This window comes from Canis lupus, chromosome 12, assembly GCF_048164855.1.
Source record: "Canis lupus baileyi chromosome 12, mCanLup2.hap1, whole genome shotgun sequence".
Lineage (NCBI taxonomy): Eukaryota > Metazoa > Chordata > Mammalia > Carnivora > Canidae > Canis > Canis lupus.
Genome location: NC_132849.1, coordinates 3217791 through 3233581, shown reverse-complemented (window position 1 = coordinate 3233581; position 15791 = coordinate 3217791). Strand labels below are relative to the sequence as shown.

The following is a 15791-nucleotide window of genomic DNA, read 5'->3' as shown; positions in this document are numbered from 1 at the left end:
TACTGCTTCCATTTTTCATGGTACCTGGGTACCTGTGCAGTGTCCTTTGCTGGGCACTGAGGGAAATACATATAAATAAAATGCATCCCTAGGTGTTTGCTGAGGACCTACCATGTAGTTAAGAAAGAGGTGAGTACATCAGAAATGGAAGCAGTATAAAAATATCCTGTCTTCAAGTTACTTAGGGTCTAGCAACTGGCAAAAAGAAGGCACCCAGTCTCCAGAGTAGTTGAGACCAACTGAGGGTGCCTGTGTGTGTGTAGTATAGGAAATAGAAACCCATCCTTACAGAACCTTTGGTATGACTCAGAATTCCAGACACAGTGTTTGATCTCTCTACTGGGAAGGATACCAGGTTATCTGGGTTCTACACATCCACTTGACAGCACTATCCCAGCTGAAGGGTGTGCATAGAAAAGGAGGAGGAAGAAAAGAGAGTCCTCCACTGCCTCTGTCTACCCTACCTCTGCCTTACTGCTGAAAGCAGAATGACATCACCCAGGGGGAGCCAGGAGTAGCGTGGGTCCCATCCCTCAGTGGGACCTGAAGCTCCTGGGACTCACACTTGGGCTCTGCACTTTCATGCTTTGCAGCATTGACATGTCTCATGCCTATAAATGGTGGGATACCATGCCCCAGCCCTTTCACCTGATTCTTTGTTACCTAAAATGAACTATATTTCAAATTGCTTATTTAATGCATTTCTCTTGAATCTTAAGAATCAGGGGGGTGAGCCTATATTTTACAAAGATAAACAGTCATATATTTATAGATTTCTATATATCGGTAGATAAAAATGTATTTTGGCTACGTATTTTTTTGAAATTTACATATAATCGGACAGATTTGTGGCTGATTTAAGAAGCGTGTCACACCAAAAAGGTACCTCAGAAAACAATTAAATACTTCAGATCATTAGAAAAATACCAACAGAATTTTCCATTAATACTCAGAGCAAAACTTTAAATCACATTTCTCACCACTTATCTAGATATAGTAAAATAGATAGATGATAGAGAGATATAGATATGGATATAGATATCACACAGATAGAAATGATCACCCTTGAAAAAGATCTCTTCTTCCTTTCTAAAATTGCAATGAATCTCTACCACCACTCAGATGCTCAGTGTGTGTACACACTCATTTCTTTTCCCCTCTCTTCTATGCTTAGTTCCTTAATGTAGAGATCAACTTAACTTCTGTTTTCTTTAGTTAAGTTTTAGTTTCTCTCACTTGCCTTTTTCCCTAATTCTGAAAAATGCAGAAATTTGGAGGAGCAAGATGGTTTGTAATCCTGATTCTCCTTTATCTTCATCAAAACTAAAGCTGGTGAGAGGACCATGCCCTCTTGAATGCTCCTGAAGGAACAGCCATCTCCAGTTCCAGGGGTCCCCACCAGGTCAGAGAAAATATAAGCAGCTGTTGCATCCTATGGACCTGGGTGTTTCAGGCCAGTGGCTGTCCTTCCTCTCCATCCATGAGACCTTATAGAATGCCTTCTTGCTTGGGGAAGGGGGTATCTCACAATTACTTTTTAAAATTAGTTGTGATAACTGGTTGGTATCCCTAAAGATGGGGTGAAGGGTTGGATACATCTTGTCAGAGGGAAGCTGTACCTTGTCTGCCTCGTATCCCTGCCCCTACCACAGCAAACACACAGGTATGAGCACATAAATGCCTCTGGCTCCAGCTTAAATTTGCGTTATGCACTTCACAGGGAATTGGCTAGAGATTTATTTGTCTCTGTAAAAAGAATCAGGAGTGGAGCAGGACCAGACTTCATGACAACTGTCCTCTCCCTTGAGTGACAAGAGATAAAAAACACAGATTCAAGGGTCCCATCAGAAGACTTTGGTCTCCTCAGAGGCACTACTCAAGTTTTCCGCACCTGCCTCTAACACACTTAAAAGCATAGGCTATACCTCAGAATCCTTTGTGCCTATATTCAGGGTGAGGGGAACCACCCATAGCAAAAATGGAACAAACCATTGCCATCTAGAAGGAAAGAAGATGTGGAGAAATAGAAAGTCCACACAGCTCCATTCACCATTTTAAGTGTTTGAATCATTTCTCTTACTTATCCAGTAGCCAGAAAAGGTTGGGTGAGTGTTGGGGATTTGGTCAGAAAGATCACATGAGCCAAAGCTTTGCAACGAGAAATGGCTAGTTGTCTGCCAGGAACTACCAGATGGCCCTTATTTATGGCGGAGAAGTATGACACAGGGAATAGTGAGATAAAGCTGGAGAGGTGGGCAGGCTGTGTTGTGTCAGAATTTAGATTTGGTCCTGTAGGTAGAGGCTATGAGGAAACAGTGAGGGATCCTATGTAGGATAATGACACAGACTCTTTACATTTAAAATGTGTTTACTTGAAAATTATGTATTTTGACACAATTTCAGACTTACAGAAAAGTGTCAAAAACAGTACAAATAATTTCTGGATACCCTCCATGAAGATTCACTGAGATACCCAAATGTTGATATCTTTTCCGCTCCCCTTTGTGTATGTGTGTGTATGTATTTTTACATAGAGATACATAAATATGCATGCATGTTTAGGAAGAAAATACCTGTGTATATACATATATATATGGAGAGAGATGTATATCCCTATGTATGTATAGTTACATGTACATGCAGCAGGTACACATACATATAGATACACACGTGTATGGTATATGTATATAGATACATAGATGTATATAGCTGTGTATCTGAATCTGTCTATCTTTCTATCGTCTATGTTTTGTTTTCTTTTTCCTGAACATTTTGTGAGTAAATTGTGGATATGAAACATCTTTGGTCCTAACTACTTCAGTGTGCATTTCTTAAAGACAAGAAATTCTTTTACATTTGCCTTTTAGAATGATCATTTTGGCTTCTGTGTATTAGATGGTTTGCACTAGAGAGACTGCAGACAGGGAAGTGGGTTAAGGGAACTCTTTGACAACAAGGCAAGATCTGATAAAGGCTAAAGGAGGAGCTTCTTAAAATCACATACGCTGTGTGTGGCATATGTTACATATCTAGATGGTAGATCAGCAAGACTTGGTGAGTGGTGGCAGGTGGTTAGAGGTGGTGCCAGGTTTCTGGTGTGGTCTTCTGAGTGGTTGATAAGAGTGCATGGTGGTGCTATTCACCAAAACAAAGAGTGAGCAGGAGGAGTGATAACAAGTAAGGTTCTAGAGGCAGTGTTGAGACCAACATGTGCTTGAGACAACCAGATGAAGATACTAAGGCAGAGACTGGATGTCCCGTGGCTCTGAAGCACCAGGTAGCAGGCCTGGTCTGGAAATACAGATTTGCAAGTAATTAGCGTAAAGGTAGTAATTACAAGCACAGGAGTGAGTAATACCACCAAGTGAGACCAGGAGCCTGGAGGCAGATCCCTGTAGATCCTCAACCTTTTGAGGACTTCTTTCTACATCTTGGGGCCACACAGAGCAATATATCCCCTGGGGGCAATAAAGCATCCCAGGAGATCCCTGTCATGATGAAATCATTGGTTCTGAGCATGGAAAGGTCCGGTGGGTAAAAGCCAGCATGGGGACTTTGGAAGTGAACTACTTCTCACAACTAGGGATTTCCTCAGAGCCAGGAAAAGAAGAGGTGGTTTGAAGGGGTTAATCCTCTCTGATATCAGAGGCTGGATGAAAGCAAGGAAGAATGGGTTCCATCTCAGTGAGGTTACAGTGCAGGCCACAGCATGTCTCCTGAGAACAGGGGCAGGCCAGAGCCTTGCACTGTGTCCTGAAGAGTCTGGGAAAAGACATGTGTGGGAGCCACACAGGCCTGGTCCTGCCATCATTGCAAAGGCCTGGCTTTAGGGGGATGGTGGTGAAGAGCAGACAAGAGGGAAGGAGAATTTCCTGCTGAGATTTTGACTTTGGCTAAAGTACTGCTTTATTTAGTTGGGTTTTGTTTTATTTTGTTTGGTTTGGTTTGATTTGGTTTGGATTTGGGGCACATTTCCAGTGTTCAAGTCCTCTCTCGGGCATTTGATAAAATGTGACCTCAAGTAACTACTTCCTTTGTTTACCTTCCTTTTCCATATTTGTTAGTGATAAACTGGATGGATCACATTCAAGGTACCCAGGCTTTTGGAGTTCACTAAAACTAAAATTATTTTTAAAAAACAAACAGGTAAAAGAGGGCCAACTTTTAATTTTTCCAAGTAAGGGCAAAGTCCCTTTATAATTACTATCACTTCAATAAATAAAGCTAATTTTAGAATTAATGACCCTGGAAACTGTATAGTCTCAAAAGAGAAAACAGAAAGAAAGAACTTCCAAAGAAACAGAGCTTCACAATCTTATACCCTACACCACAAAGTATGGTGACATTTCCTCATTCTTCTGTGGCCTGTTAAGAATATCACCAAGTACTGACACAGTCCTTGGACCAAGAATTGGGAATGTTTTGTCTGACTACTGGGCTCCTTTCAGCTCTGACACTTCTCAGTCAGGAATGCTTTCTATTCCCTTACCAAGCCCTGCTACTAGGAAGGAGGACTGCACCTCTGGGACCTAGGTGTCCTTGACTGCACTTCTCGTGTTTCTCTACAGTGCTCAGCACAAACTCTGCTCAGCAGGTAAATTTCCTTCCTTCCTGTCCCTCAGCATGCCGCTCCACTGCTGCCCAGCAGTGTGTACACACAGTTTATGCACAGTGCACAGTCAGATAGCTCTCTGGTATCCTGCAGGCACAGACATAACATGTTTGAACAGGACTCTGGTCTTCTCTGCCTTGCTCCCAGCCCTACCCTCTGTAGGCTTCGTTTTTATCCCTTAGGGTCATAGTGTTTTATTTGACTCCTCCACTGTCCCCTTCCATTTTCTCAGCCTCTAGTCCTGTGTATTCTCAGCTAAATATCATTCTTAAATGTGTCCCTCTCTTTCCTCTTCTACTGCTGTCATCTAAGCCAGGTCCTTATCCTTGCTTCTCTCCCAACTGATGCCCCTGGCTCCATTATCCCTACCCTCACCTGCTCCCACCTCCTGCCAACCTAGTCTTTCAGACGTGTTTGTCCTTTGGCTCCCCATTCCCTATGGGAAAGTCATACCATGTTTATGTTTAGAAAAGGCTTTTGGAATTATCATGTTTCACAAAATAGGCAATCTGAGCCTCAGAGAAGGGAGGCCAATTGTCCAAAAACACATAGCTTATTTCTGTCAGAACCGGAAGCATACCCAGGCTTTCTAAACATAAGTCAATGCCTTTCTACCTCCCTATGTTACTTAATAGAATTTTTTTTATATACAGTATACTATAAAGTGTCACATTTGACTGCTTAGATAGAGCCAAATCCTAGGTCTCATTGCACTTTCCACCCTGTAATCTCAGCTATCCTGGTAAGTCTGTCTTCTATGTGCCTGATCCCATCATTACTGCCTGCTGCTCATCAGCATCAATCACCCACTAAAGGCAAGCCAATCTCTTTCCCTCAAAAAATACATAGTATCTACCCACCTTCAAATGGTTAGTCAGTTCATAGTCCCTCACCAGGAATGTCCTCGTTCATTTTACAGAAATTTATATAGCTCCAAATCTGAGCCAGAATCTTTGCTAGGGTACCAGGTTGCAAAGATGAAGTCAGTGTTTATGCCCTGAAGGAGCCCATCATCTTGGAGCTTCTCCCATCTTCTCTGATGTTTTGCTGTTAATAGTGGCCCAGCCCATAGGGTTGATGGCTCCTTCAATATCCTGTGCCACCCTTGTTTCATATCTTCCTTCAGGTCCTGACTCATGCTCATCTGCCTTCCAACTCCAGGTCCTCTGTCACAGTGATCTGGCCTTATCTCCCCAAAAGCCCATGGTCTCACAGTCCTCCATCCCCCAGTGTGCTGGACATAGTGTCTGCTTCCTATATACTTGATGACTGACTAGGTCCCAGCAAAGCCCAAGCCTTTGCCCTTCGACCTAGCCAGATCCTGGCTCTTCTCAGGGTGAATGTGCTAATGGATGCCCAGCACTAGAAATTGAGCAAATGGGTGTCCTTTTTCAAGCCAGACACATTATGGAAGGAAGGTTCCCCCCCACATCCATCCTTCCTATACACCTCTCATCTGCACTCCCTCAGCAGCTTTCACACAATTGAAATGAGAGTGAGATGAACACCAGGGAAATCCTAAAGGGGGAGAAATGTTTTCCAGAGACATATGGACTCTTAGAGGATGGGAGTCATGCAAAGAAACAGGGGTTATGGGCCTAAACTAGGTACAGACCAATGGTAAGTAGTGAATATGTGCATATGCTTTGGAAATTGGTAGGAAAACACCATCTCTCTCATCAACTTTACTGAGAACTGGACTTACAGGCCCATAAGCACTTAGGGCTACAGTGTGGGAGAGATCAATGTGTGTGTATGTGTGTCTGTGTGTGTAAGAGAGAGAGAGAAAAGGGGAGAGGGAGAAAGAAAGAGAGAGAGAGGATTGTAGAGACAGAAAGACAGAGAACAATGTTTATGAAAGCCAGAGAATAATGGTGCTCCAAATGCTCAGATAAGCGTTTAGTTTTATTAGTGGCTTCTAGATTACCCATTCCTTTTCCTGTCCCCTGGTGGTAGAAGCAGTACTGCGTAATACTTTGTGGTGCCCAACATGGGGGGGGGGGGGGCTTAAACTCACAACCTTGAGATCAAGAGTCAGACATTTAGCCAACTGAGCCACCCAGTTGTTCCTGTATATACACTCTTGAGGTAGCTGAATCCACCACAAAAAGTCTGTTCTGTATGATCAGGGCCTGCACAAAAAAAAAGGTTAACAGAATTTAATATCCAAAACTTGTGAATTAGCTGATGTTCATACTTTCCCCAGCTATGCAGGAATCACTCCAATGACATTTGGATTTGAGTCTTCAGCTAATCCAAGTCAAGCAATCAAAAAATATTGCAGCCACTGTGGAAAATAGTATAAAGATTCCTTTAAAAAGTAAAAATAAAAAATATCATATGATTTAGCAATTCCACTACTGGCTATTTACTCAAAGAAAACAAAAGCACTATTTTTTGAAAAAACATATGCATCCCTATGTTTATTGAAGCATTATTGACAATAGCCAAGATATGGAAGCAAATCAAGTGTCCACCAACTGATGAATAGATTAAAAAAAAAAAAAAGACGTGGTATTTATATACAATGGAACATTACTCAGCCATTAAAAAGAATGAAATCTTTTGTCACATTTGTGACAACATGGATGGACTTAGAGGATATGAGGCTAAGTGAAATAAGATAGAAAAAAGACAAATACCATGTGATTTCACTCATGTGGAATTTAAGAAACAAAACAAACAAAAGCAAACAAATAAGCAAAAAAGGTAGAAATATGTCCATAAATACAGAGAACAAATCAATGGTTACCTGAAGGCAGGCAGATGAGGGATGCGTGTAATGAGTGAAGGGAGGTAAGATATATAGGCTTCTAGTTACAAAATGAGTAAATCACAAGGATGAAAAGTACAGCATAAGGAATATAGTCAATAGCACTGTAATAGCACTGTGTGGTGACAAATGGTAGCTACTCTTACAGCTAGCATAGCATAACGTATAGAGTTGTTGAATGTTGTACACCTGAAACTAATGTAACATTGTATGTTATGTCAGCTATAATTCAATTTTTAAAATTTATAAACATTGGGAGGAGGGGAAGAAGAAGACATGAAGCAGCTTTATCTCCCCTTCCCATGTACACAGGCCCATTACACAAAGGTACACTTGCCACACAGGCCTCCCATGCCCTGTTGCCTTAGGGAATACTGAGGACCCAGCCCCTTCTTGTTCACCACTGGTCCAGCACAGGCACAGTCCCCTGTGAATGGTGGGACTACACTCCATCTTTATGAATAAATGGTGGTCATCCCGTGATAACTGCCCCGCACAGCCTTTCTTCTCTGCTCTTAGGGACCTGAGCTGAAATCCTTTTCTAAGACTATCTGGGATTGCTTCTGTCAGAGTGACAGCAGGCCAAGGGGTCTTGCCCCTGGATTCTTCCCAGTTTCTCTCACTTACTTGTCCCATACCCAGCCTGTCAGGACTGTGGTTGAGGAGAGAGACCATTGATTCCAAGCCCATGTCTTCAGTGTTATGGCCTGACCTCCCAAGATCATGGGATATTCTAAGGCTTCAGTAGAACTACAGCTAAATTTCAGTTTGAGACTTAAGACACAGCACCCTCAACACTAGTTTGCTGATATCCATTTCTTTCAGCCAAGATCTTAGGATACTAGGTGGTAAATGCCACTGCTTACCTTCAAATTTTGCAGCTATTTCATACTTCCAAGAGTGTATTTTGCCCTAATTTTCAGCAACAACTCCATGGAGTACCCAACAATTGTAGAACACTCATTCTATGCCAAATACCACACTCATACTTTACCTATGTTGCCCTTTTTAACATACACTGTGGTGTTGTTATTCTCCTTAGTAGATGAGGAAATTGAGTCCCAAGGACTTTAAGTGCCCAAGGTCACCCACTGGTAAAGGTCAGAGCCCCACTCTCAGTACTTCTTGGGGATGTTATGAACATATATTCCATCCTTGGTCAAATGTGGAGGGCATCCAGGTTTGTGCCCTGTGCCATCCCTCTGTCCTGGAATCTCTAACAGGAGTAGGGAGGAAGAATTGGGATGGGCCCTGGGTGACTCCTCCAGAAGCTCATTCTAATTCAATGCTTGGTTCCCCAACCCGTTCCATCTTATGATAACCACTTCCCTGGGAACCCCAGAGTCTGGGTGACTTATACATATGTAGAGAGATGAGAGATAAGTACTGTCTACTATAACCACCCAGTTCCACTTAATGGAACCTAATGGTTTTCTCAATAGAAGGCAGGACAGGGACTACAGCCTCCATTTATTGCCTACATAATAATAGGCACAAAACCCAAAGCCATTTGCCCTGTATTTCTACTAGTTCAGGGTGATTGTGAATCCGAGCCTAGGTTAAGTCAAAGTCATGCATGTTTAATGGGCCCCCCAGAAAACCATTCACCTCCTCAGTTGTTAGGTTTCCCCTAAAACAATACTGTCTGTGTACACCACCCAGGCCACCCCCTCCCCTCTGTCAACCAGAACTTCCCGGAACCCTGCCCTCACACTCCCACAGCCGGCAGTGTCCTGAATGGCTGCTCGGGACCATCCCAGATGCCAAGGTTCTAAGTCAAAAGTCATGAGTGGATTTGGAAATCAAAGGCAGCCAGCTTCGTATAGTGATGGGGAGGGAGGTGGAGCCAAGGCCAGTGTGAAGGCACCACCGCCTGCAAGTCTTGCCATGCCATGAGGGAGGCTGCCAGTCCTAAGGAGTGAGTAAAACCTGAAATTTGAGGAAGGGCAGGTGGGTCCTATTGTGACTGGGGACTAATTACAGCACTCCCACCCTAGGCCACCTCATGGCCCTAGGCAGGGATGTGAGATGTATAAAAGGTGGGCAGGCTCTGAGCATCCCAAACCCCTGGGCATCTCCACGCTCCAGCCACTGGCAAACTTGGGTAAGTCTGGCAAAGTGGTGCCTCTCCTTGCAGCCTTGCTTCACATGGTCCCAAAGTGGCTAGGAGTGGGGGTAGAGCTCTGGGTGGCTGGTCAGAAAGACCTAGTTTGGGCATTTCTCTTTTCCATGTTATTGGGCACCAACAAATAGTGGTCTATAAGTCATCTAGCTGAGGGGGTGGGGACTTGGGCTAAAATGGGAAAGGAAAGTCTGCCGAGAGGCTAGTGTCTTGAGGATCTTGCTGGTGTGTTATGGGTGTTGTATCTTGCCAGATGCTGAGAGGGAGTCAGTAGAAGGAAAGGCCACACCAGCCATGGGGCAGAGCACCCAGAAGAGTTGCATTTTAAGGAAAAGGCAAATATAGGGAGAAAGAAGACTGTGTCGGTGAATAGGGGAGCAGAGGCCCCAAGGAGCACAGAGCTGCAGGGACAAGATGATGTGGTACAGGAGCAAGGCTCTGCTCCACTGCTGGGGACCATCGTTTCTACCTACTTGTGCTGAGGGGCTAGGGATTAATTACTTCCCTCTCTGGGTTTGGTTTTTCTCAACTGTAATTAAGAATCAAGCTAAAAGATCCATTTTATCTGTAGATTCCTTTTTTCTATAACTCTCTTAGAGAAAAGAGATGCTCCTTCCCATCCTCTTAAATTTTTAGAAATTTATTTAATAAATCTAAACTCTTGCACTGTGCTCATCATGTGACAGCTACTCTGTGTGGTTGTGTGTGTGCATGTACACACATATACACACTTGTATGTATGTATGCATCTTTATGTGTATGTATTTTATATACTCATTTGATCCTTACAACGACCCTAAAAGAGGTGTGCACAGGGGGCTAAGTAACTTGCTCAAAGTTACACAGCACATTAATGGTTTAGCCAGGACTCAGATCCTAGGCAGTTCTCTTCCAGATTCCATAGTTTTGCCATAAAAGTATATTACTTTTTGTTCTTGCTCTCCTTGTCCTTCCTTCTTCCTCTCTCCCTTTCTCCCTTCTTCTCCTCTTCCCTCCTTACCTCTTTCCTTTCATGTTTCTCTGTCACGAAAAGAATTGAAACAACTTACAAACTTTTAGCCACAACTCATACTCACACCCACATTTACACACATACTCACACCCACATTACATGCATGCATAAGTATACACAGATATACACACCTTAAGTTATGAAGCCATCAGGGCAAAGCAGAAGCAGAGCAGGATGTGAATGTAGCAGGCCCCATTCCCCGGCTGGGAGTGCTTTACGGTGAAGGTGTTCCTCACTTCTTTGTCTTTCTTTTTCCAGTTGTGTGTCAACTCAGAATGTCTCAGCAGAAGCAGAAGCAGTGTGCTCCCCCGCAGCAGTGTGCTCCACCCCAGCAATGCTGCCCCCCACCTCAGCAAACTAAACAGGCTTGTCAGCCTCCACCCAAGTGCAAGGAACCCTGTGCCCCCAAGTGCCAACAGAAATGTCCACCCCCTCAACAGTGCCAAAAGTCCAAGCAGAAATAAGATCCCAGCATGTGACCAGAGGCCGAGCCTCCTCGGAAAACAGAGAGCATGAAGTTCACTGCCCCTCTCTCAAACAGCCATCTGTCAGCCCCACTCACCCCCAGCTTCTGACTGCAGCCACACTTAGGAAAAGGCAGCACCAGGATGGCAGCTTCCTCGATCTCTATCTCTTATTAATTAGCAACTGCAATTTCCACCTCAGACAATGATCTGATGCTGAACTGTCTAATCATCTTCACTGACATGTATCTACATTGCTATGCCTGCTTTCTGGAAGCTTGAGCAGCATGCTGGACACCTTTCTTAGCACCCTCCATTTCTGCTCCTGTTTTCCAAACAATTAAATGTAGTTCCTCTGGCAATCACGTGTCAGTCTGATTCTTCTGTTGTTGGACAATGTTACATTCCTGCAGATTTTGTGTCCCGCCCCCACCCGAGAGCCCTAGGGGAGCTGGGCATGTGGGTGCAGGCAAAGGAGCAAGCATGATACACATGCATTTGTGAGCTGTGGGGCATTCCCAGTGCTCCTGCTGGGGTAAGGAGGAGAGGAGGGCGCTTCGAAGCATGGACACACATCCCATATTCACAGAAAATGAAAGTACCACTGGAACCAGGGGAAGATGATGCCCATTTGGAGAACCATTGGGAGAAAAAGCATCCTTGCAGGCTGAGAAAGAGCAAGGGAACTCCCCAGTCAAGAGCTACATAGCAGAGGAGAAGGATTGAGGCAAATAAATTATATTTCAGAGAACAGACTCCAAGGGTTTCTGGGTCCAAAGGAATTGAAAATAGGGCCTTAAAACATCTCCCATAAGTAAAAGAGAAGACCAAAGTTTCTTCAAGCTAATCGAATGTCATTAGGAGACAATCTACACAAACTGAATACTCAACACACAATATCCACCATCAATATGTGATCAAATCACAGCCCCCATTATTTCTCAGTTGGAGATTTCCCTGAACTATTTTCCCCTATTGCCCCCTTACTTTCAATTCTTCGAGTTTCTGGAGAATTGCAATAATCAGATAATTCAGACTCACAGATATTCCAAACTGCTGATTCCTAATGCTTCCATTACCCACTCCATTCCTCTCCACCAAACCCCTCTCCTAAAAAATAGTCCACAAATTGGGGTGTTGGAATCTCCTTTCCTACAACCTGCCACCCTTTCATGCCTCCAGGCTCTAGGGAAGTCACTGAGAGTCAGCAGAAGTATCCAAAAGGAGGCAGAGAGGAAAATATCATGAGTTAAATGTCTGGATTATCCCCAACACATATTTCAAATCCTGGAGAACACAGAGCTAACTAAAGACCAGAGCTTTGAGCATCGCTTCCCTGCATGACTGGGCTCCTCTTTCTCCATCAGACGCCTCCTGTGTCTTTCAGCTGTCTCTACTCCTTTGTTCTAGTCCTCATCCATCTAATCCCCTACCACCCTGTCAATCCATCCGTGCAGCCTCAGAAAGCACCTTCCTTCTTGTTTGTGCAGAAGGTGAGGGATGCTATAAAAACAGAGGAACCAGCTCAGGGTGTCTGGGTCCAACAATCCCTGGAAGAAGACCCCCATGAAACAAAAAACATTTAGATAGGGTGATATCCAAATAAAGGATGACTTGGGCGATACATTCGGCAGACGCCTCACACCTTGAGATTCAGAGACAGAGAATGAGAACACTTTGAAAATGAAAACTTGTTACAGCCCCACATTTGGAGCTGCCATTCAGCACAGTCCACAGACGTGTCCTCACCCCCATACATCACCTTCCCCTACAGCTCTCTCATTTGGGCTTTTACCCCTCTTTCCTTACCCTCCCTCAGTCCCCAGTGTAACATGAGATTGAATTTTGCCTCTCTGGGCTTCATTTAATTTTCTCTTTACTAATTACCATAATTAGCACAAATGTACATGTACTTGTGTGTGGACCATCTTGGCGATTTTTTTTTTTTTTTTGTCCCCGTCATACTGGGTCTGGATCCCAGAACCACTCCATTTCCACTGTGTGATTTGCAGTGAGTTACAGAACTTTCCTAGGCCCACTTTTCTTATCTCTGTGGTGGGGGTGAAGATTAACTGCTTTTTGGGGTGGGGTGGAAGGGGGAGGTGTTCGTTGAGAATGTAAACAAACAGTGAGCAAGTATTTGCTAAATAAATATTAGCTATTGCTAATATTTATTATTCTCCAGTTCTGACTGCTCAGCAAACCTACAGGAAGCACTTTTTGCTTATTCCCACACAGTGAAGGATGTGAGCTCCAGACCTTTAGGTGTAAAGGGGAAGGGTGAATTTCAGGATCAAGGACCAATAAAGTAGAGCAAAGGATGAGTGGGTATTCACAGGGGGAAACATGATTTAGTTTAGGGCATAAGTATCCCATTTGGTGGTTGCCCTTTACTTCCAGAATCTTCCCTGTTTTAACACCTGCCCACAATGGATCCTGCCCTTGAGGTAATCCTGGCAGCTCTAGCCCACAGTGATTCTCAGCTATCATTTAGACAGTCAGCCCTGTCTCTGTGAGCAGGTCAGGCTCTCTGGAAGCAGGAAGGGAGGCTGAGAAGCTGAGGAAGCATGTGCAGGGGTAAAGTCTTGACTGACACACGTCTGCCAACCTCACACATGTCGATACCACCGTACTGAAGTAGATATGGCTATTCCTATCAGGGATAGAGGACTGAGGTTCAGAGGAGCTCCCTCCATGCGTGCAGTAAAAACACCTTGTAGACGATGGACCTGAGATGAAACTCAGGACTCTGTCTACTTTGTGACACAGCAAGTGCTCTGACCGTGCCTGTAGCTAGAAGAAGCGTAAAGACTGGATCCTGTCTTTCCAAAACTTAAACCCATCAAACCATCAGGGAGGGGAAGTCAGCATGTTTACAAACCTCCTCACAGTCACACTTGTTTGCCTCATGTATGTTCACACACTAACATAAATTACATACAGTGAATTCTTATTCAAAGTACATTCTACAACTTTGTAGCCTGACGTTGAGCATTGAAAGCAGAAGCTGGAGCAGCATTCTGGAAGGCCTGATGTGACAGGTTATGGGCTGCCTAGTTTCGCAATGGTGCAGAGGACTCTGTGGGTCACTCAGATGGTGGCAGGAGCTCTGGTGGGCAGAGGAGTTGGTATGGTGGCTGTTTGTTACCTGCTACAGAAGTGGTTTTAATACTTCATGGGATGCCTGGGTGGGTCAGCAGTTGAGCATCTGCCTTTGGGTCAGGGTGTGATCCTGGATTCCCGGGATCCAGTCCCACATCAGGCTCCCTGCATGGAACCTGCTTCTCCCTCTGCCTGTGTCTTGGCCTCTCTCTGTATCTCTCATGAATAAATAAATAAAATCTTTTAAAAAATTAAAGAAAATACTTCAACCATGGAGTCAGCAGCACCTGTGTATGCTGGAGTATATCTGCTGAATATCAACCCTGTACATACTTACTGTTGCACACTCACTCATGCTTGCACACCCATGCACATATTCCCACACACATATATTCATGAGCCACACATGAGGTCACAAATCATCACATACTAACACTTAATCACATGTTATCAATCACACAGAGGTGGCCACACACTGACACACACTCACAGGCACCCAAATGCACAGACACACACAGTCATGGTGTCACTCTCACTCATGTGATGGCACCAGAGCATGGAGTCCAGCCTTTGTTCTCATGTCCCTGCAGCTTATCCTCTTAGCTTTCTCCAGGCCTCTGCCACATTCCATCTGACCATGCCTTGAGACCCTCGGGACAGGGGGGCTGATGCTGGGGCTTGAACAGAGGTGTGTCTTCCTCAGAGAAGAATAGAGCTATATATTTCAAATAAAGAAATCCCCTGAAAGGTGATGTGGCACAAGAAAAAGAACACCCACCCACCTCGAAGCCTGAGAGACCTGGGTTCAAATTCCTTCTTCTGTTTGTCACTGAGTAACTTTGGACAACTTAACTTTTCTAAACTGTAAAATGAGGGCTGCTCAAACTTCCAGGCCCAAATTAGAAATTCAAGCAGACAGTCAACAGTGGTCTGCCCTTCCCCTCCTCCACAGGCTTTCTGGGAAGATGAAGACATCTCTCAGCTGCCAGTTCCTGGCCTCGGTTCCAGGGGATTTCTGGCCCAGGGGTTTCCAGGCTGGTGATGGATTTCAGCAGTGAGGCTCCAGCTCAAGCCACCAAGGATCCTTTAGTGGGAACCCTGCCCGTGGGTGGGTCCAGTGTGGCCTGCCCTCCCTTCTCCTGCATGTTTGTACATGTGTGCTTGCTGTCTGGCATTCCTGAGGGGGAATCACGGACTCCTGGCACTGGCCTGTATATGAATCTGCTGAATCTCCTCCTGGGTCACTGTGGTGCCATCTGGGCCTGTATGTGTGTGTTTGTGTGTGTCTGTATGTGTGTGAAGGACTACTGTCACCTGGAGGTCCTGCCCGGGGTCAGAGAACAGTCATTGTTGACACCCGACTCCTGATTCCTGGCACTTAGTCCCCTCTTCTGGAATATTTATGCCAGCTATCAGACTGACTGATCCCATCCTGCTCTTTGATGAAACAAAAAAGGCAACCATTCTTCCTGTTCTCAGCCCTCCAGGCAGCCCTTTGGCTTGAGCGTCCTCTCTCCCCAAGGGCTGATGGGACCATGAGGTTCACCATCAATAGGTTTTAGATGGCACTACAGCTTCCAATAAAGAGCGCTGGACAGAGTCATGAGACCTGAGTTCTGCCTGTGTGATCCTGGGCAAGTTATTTCCTTTCCCTAGTCTCAGTTTCCTAACCTGCACAAGGCCACCTTGGGCTTGCTAGATTCTTT

The 15791-nt window shown here is 44.6% G+C and overlaps 1 long non-coding RNA gene across 1 annotated transcript; it reads left to right on the top strand.

Annotated features, from left to right (window-relative positions):
• The first annotated feature begins 9114 nt into the window (after positions 1–9114).
• On the top strand, positions 9115–11345 carry LOC140600880 (uncharacterized). Its single transcript, XR_012004003.1, has 2 exons — positions 9115–9489; positions 10778–11345. It is a non-coding gene; the product is annotated as an uncharacterized lncRNA (long non-coding RNA).
• The last annotated feature ends 4446 nt before the right edge of the window (positions 11346–15791 follow it).